General features: G+C 32.7%; 1 long non-coding RNA gene across 1 annotated transcript; it reads left to right on the top strand.

Moving 5' to 3' along the window:
* Window positions 1–1,486: 1,486 nt before the first annotated feature.
* On the top strand, window positions 1,487–5,367 carry LOC149503014 (uncharacterized). Its single transcript, XR_016323171.1, has 2 exons — window positions 1,487–3,775; window positions 3,867–5,367. It is a non-coding gene; the product is annotated as an uncharacterized LOC149503014 (long non-coding RNA).
* Window positions 5,368–5,801: the final 434 nt, after the last annotated feature.

The raw sequence follows: 5,801 nt of genomic DNA, 5'->3' as shown, positions 1-5,801 counted from the left end.
GTAGGTTTTTCAAATAGTTTTAAATACCACGGCGATGAAATGTAATGACTTAATTGAGTGGTTATCGCATTCCGAAGCGAACAGATTAGCCATTAGGTACAAAGCCTAAGTGTTGCGTGATCGCATTGAGCTCAGCGACTCGAAGTGAAAGCGAAATATTATTAATGCTTTTGTATGTACTTCTTCATGATTCAACTTAATTTATTAGTTAGCTGAACTGGTCAATGTCTTTAATGTGTATAATGGTATTAACGTTAGATGTTCTGACTTACAATGGAAGTAGAAATGAGAGGGCTGCGATTGGAATACTATATCTTATCTTATCTTATAATACCTTTAAACGAGCAATTCTTGTATATTAATATATATGTACATAGTCAGGTCATAAATTCTGTCACATGTTTAATGTAAAATAATTGAAACAAGTTTATTCATTATGTAACCATTAATATACCAAAATTAACTTAACAAAACATAGATTCTTATGACACTAAATTTTATTCAAAATGGCCTCCGTGATTTTGAATACAGGCCTTCAATCTGCGCGGCCAGTCGTCTATCGCAGCACGAACGAGGTCCATGTCAATATCGGCGGCTGCCTTAATCAAGGATGTCTTGAGTGACTCCAAATTGGGATGAGGCTTTGAGCACGCCTTTTCCTCCAAGTGTTGCTATATCTTGTAATCTAACGGATTCAAATCTGGACTGGAGGAGGGCCAGTCTTCGTGCCGGATGAAGTCGATTTCACGCGCCGCCAGCCAGTCTTGTGTGCTCTTCGCTCTATGAGCTGGCGCCGAATCTTGTTGGAATACCCAGTGCCTGTTATTGAACATGGTATGAGAAACAGGTACCACAAGGTTCGTCAGGACTGTATTTTGATACACAACTGCATTCGTTTTTACACCTTTCTCACAGAAATGTACCTCTGTTAAACCCCAATAAGAAACTCCCAACCATACCATGAGCGAGGATGGAAAATGACCTCGTTGGACACGCGGAATACGGTTGCTCGCTTCTTCACTACTGTGTGCGTACACCTTATCATTTTGTTTGTTGTAGCTCTCTTCTACGGTAAAAATTTTTTCATCCGAAAAAAGAATTTCCCGATACTTTTTTCCCGCGTACCGCTTCAACAAAGCGCCGCATCTCTTCAGTCTCAGGTCCATTAGACGAGCATTCAAACGATGTCCTGTTTTTCTTCGATATGCCCGAAGCCCTAAGTCTTCATTTAACACCCTTTTCACCGTGGTTCTGCTTAACCCCATCTGAAGGGCCCACAGTTTCTGCTTACGTTTGGGATTTCTTTGAATTCGCGCCTTCACAGCTTTTATCACTGCTGGAGTCCTAACAGACCGAGGGCGACCACTTCTTGACCTGTCATCTAAACTAGAGTCTTCATTGTATCGTTTGATGGTACGATAAACGAATCTTTTGTTTGTATTCAAATTTTTCAGTATGTTAAAAATTTGAATTGGCGCGTAACCCAGGGGGGTGCAACTCCCATACAAAGGAAAATAACATACAACTAGCGTCATCTTACTCCTGTGGCGACGTCATTTTTGTAACTTTTAGGCATTAATGATCTAATAAACTCACTAGATGGCAGATATGAGTTCTGACTCAATAAAAAATGTAGCGTACTTTGAAGCAGTGCTTCCACTTTTAGGGAATTCTCCCTTTTTTAGGGAAAAATAGCTGATATTTTGGATGATAAAGACAATTTAAAAAATACCAGGATTTAGGATATTTCGGGGTAAAAAGCAAAGCCTATACTAGTAACTGTTGTGAATTTTAAAATAAACGATAATTAAAGTAAAACAATGAACATTTTATTTTATGGAGAGAGAATGACATTAAGTCGAGTTGACAAGTAAAAGAATAAAACAGAGTTGTGTATAAAAACTATAAAGGTTTGATTCAACAGTAACCCTCTAGTAAAGTAAATCATAGATTAAGCCACTGCTTTTTCTTAGGGATTCCCCAGAATCCCAATAAGTATAATCCGCCAAATTTTTATTTACCTATTTTCGTTGATGTCACCAGAACTTACTTGTATTGTAATATACAGGTACTTCATGTACCATGAAAGATTATCATGGTAATTTCATTTACGAAAACCTTGTAATTGTCATTTCACTTTTGCTAGCAGTTCCTTCTTCAAAGACTGAGGTGGAAAGATTATTCAGTGTTCTCAAATTTAAAAACTGACAAAAGAAACAGGCTTTCTAATGAAACCCTGAACGGCTTGCTTCATAGAAAGTTCCCAACTTTGCCAGCAAACAATTGCTCAATTTTAGAACCGAACAGTGTTAGGTTGTGCAGCAAAAGAATATAAAAGCAATGCGTCGACTTCCTTGAAAATTCTAATCCTATAGATCTATGATCTTCTGGGGGCGTTTATATTATATATACCTACATTAAATAATATGCTGTGGTTTATTTTCTGTATTTTATTTACGCTTTCTATATGAGTCGTCTATTATCAAAGGTGGCAATCTGTGCATTTGGACAAAAAATTTTATTGATATGTCAATACAGATTTATTTGAATATAATCGTCTCCTTCAAAGAATACGGTTCAAAACCTGCATTAAATAAAGGTTAATAGTTAACCTGTTATTTATCTAAGATGTCGTTCCGAAGAGTTTTGTGACTGCCAATGGAATATAAAGTCAATAATTCGTTTTTCTGATTTACCAATCATTGTCCAAAAGTCAGATTGCCGGCTTTGATAATAGTCGACTCATATAAAGGATTTATGAAAGTTGTCTAGGAAATTTTAGGGTAAATTCAAAAGAAACTAGGGTAAAATGTGTTAAAAAAAACGTAAGTGGAAACACTGCTTTGAAGTTTTCAAAATTCCAGGGCCGTAAAACAATCTCAAAAAAAAAAAAAAAGTTTTCAAAATGTCGTAACGATTTAATTTTTTAAATCGTTTTTTTTCGTCTTGGTGTGAGTTATTTTACGTTGTAGTATTAATTTAGAGCAACTTTTAGCTTTATGAGAATATTAGACGATTAGACATTGAGAAACTCTGTTTTGAATTCTCTTTAGACATAACTTGGCTCCAATACTTTTTCTTCGTTAGCGTTTCGTAAGCCTGTGTAACTATTTTCATTTCTTACAGAATGTTTATTATTAAAAATCAGCATGCCTCGAAGATCGAAAATGAAATGCTATTTCGGATTCCTTGATAACGGTGAGTTTACACTATTTTCCCGGTATATTATTTGCTAACATAATTATTATTCATAATATAATTAAATGAATTAGCACCAACTAATGGTCCTTCCTATTTCTGCTGCCTAGCTATCATATATGTTAAGTTTTGATCAAAACAGTCGGTATTAAGTCTCGTACTATCACACACACACCTCAGATAATAAAATTGTCTCGAGTGGGTGGAAGTATTTATGTTTTGCAACTCAGCGTATTATATGCTTATTGTCAAGTGGGCCCGAACTAGTTTTTTGGAATGATCAATCAGTCATGCTTTCCTGTTTAAATAAAATACAGCACAATTGATCTCACATCCAAAGTTAGATGATGGCATTCACGTTTTGTTTCCTGGTGTTTGATAACTAAGTTACACCAAGTGGCCTGTGACCACGTTCATCCTTCTACCCAATATAAAATAATGTTTTTATTTTTGTAGACAAAGGTTTGATAATGACAAAATTTTATGGAAAAATTATAAGGAGCACTAAAATGTCTGAAACATGAAAATATTGATGCACTATATTTGAACCAGAACGTGTTATGTAATATATTAATTTGTAAGTAAGATTACATTAACACTAAATTTTTCATGGTCGTATTTTTTCAATATTTGTTACATACTTAAGATACTTTGTTTCTCCGTTTCAGAAGAGAAACTGATTCAGCAAGGAACGTGAACTCTCAAGGGATCTTAATTTTTTTTAAATATGTTTATAATTGATAAATTAATAATTGAAATAGTTCATAAGAACTAAATTGATGCCAATTTTGTTTTAAAATAGGTTGTTTAGTTCTTATAGTTATAGTATTACGTTTGAATAGTTGTAATTAGTAAGTTAGTAATATATGAAAATACTGATATAAATTTTTGTAAATAACCTTTTGTAAATTCTACGAGAAGATGATTTTAATTAATGATCAAAAGTCAACGGTCTTTAAAAGCATTATTTGCAATTATTTAGATTTACTGTGGAATATATTTGCTAAGTTGTGTTTTCTGTATGAGCAGATATAAATGAAAATGCCCAAACATGATTATGTTTCTTACATTTTCATTATGTGAAATCAATATGCTTGTGACTGAGTATATTAATAATTTATTAAAACTTAAGACAGCAACCCCTATGGCACTGCTGAAGTTTATAAGCACTGGTGACCATTTATCACGGGCCGGGTTGCGTGCTCGTCTGCTGTTGAGTGCAATAAAAATTTTCGAAACCCTTTCTATTATTTAGATGTAATATTAGTGTACATTTAATTTGGATTAAAAGATAAATTTACATTTTATGTTTGCATGTGTATGTTTATAATTCATTTGCATGTAACGAACACCAGTTTCTTTTTTAACAAAATGTAAACTAATGGTTTGTAATGAATGTAATTAACTTTAAGATGATTTTCTTTCAATCTGCTGTTTGTTTCATCTAGTATTACCAAAGCTAAAGCATCAGAAACGTCAGAATAGAAATAATTTAGATAGGGAATAAAAGTATAACTAATGTAATCATGTCTAAGATTACTATAAGCGTCATTAAGTACAAACTATCAATATTTAAGAGTACTTTAAATCATCATTACATTTTTTAAACATTTTTTGTTTTTCAAATCATGTAATAAAACGTTTGTGCAGAACAAAATGTCACATGTTATGAACATGATTGTGGGTTAATCGTTTCTTAAATTTCTAAATGTTTATAAGAATGCTAAGAATAATTTAGTATTCACTTTAGTGTGTGTATTATCTCTACAATGCTAGTATAAATGACAATTATTGTATGACGAAGCATAGGTACTGTTTATAGATGTAATATTTTCATACAAGGTCATGATCTGTCACGATCAACTTTAAGCAAGAACTGCTATAGTTAAGAAACAAATTTATTAAATTTAATTCAAATTGTCTACTATGTTTGTAATGGAAAGCTGACATGTTTATATTTCGCACAAATGACTTAAGTGACATTGAATGATTTGATTATCTAGACTTAATTAACTTTTAGATAACTTTCGATTTAATGTTATTAAGTACTCTAGTAGGATTAATCTAGAGGAGTTATTGTTATTCGAAATTTTATACAATTGTACGTTCATACTATCTTTTAACAGTAAATTGTTTGTAATATAGGGAAATTAAATAGCTTACAGAGAATTACAGCTTTTTATTTAAAAAAACTGTTTTCTCTCTGTATGAAAAGGTCTTATCGATTAGAATGCTGAACACAATCAAACGTTCTTTAATATTTCATAAGTACTACCGGGAATTTCAGCGATTCTAAACGATAAGATTTTTTCATAAAGAGAGTTAATTATAAAAAATATTAAAATTACTAAAAAAGCCACCTGGTGGGGGGTAGGGAGATTAATAATCGACAGCAGCGACGCCTGCTGTCCTGGGCTCTAACTAAAGCAAAAATAAAAATGAGAGTTGCGCATCTATCTCAAATATATTAAGTGTATAATCTATGGCGTAACCGCAACGATGCAACGCAATAACTGCAACACGGTCTTCTTTAAGCGTCCACTCCATATTTAAAAATGAGTAAAATTCTAAATGTATACTATTTTTATTTTCATGAACAATTC

This window comes from Bombyx mandarina, chromosome 05 (genome assembly GCF_030267445.1).
Source record: "Bombyx mandarina strain Sakado chromosome 05, ASM3026744v2".
NCBI lineage: Eukaryota > Metazoa > Arthropoda > Insecta > Lepidoptera > Bombycidae > Bombyx > Bombyx mandarina.
This window is presented reverse-complemented; position numbering and strand designations above follow the sequence as displayed.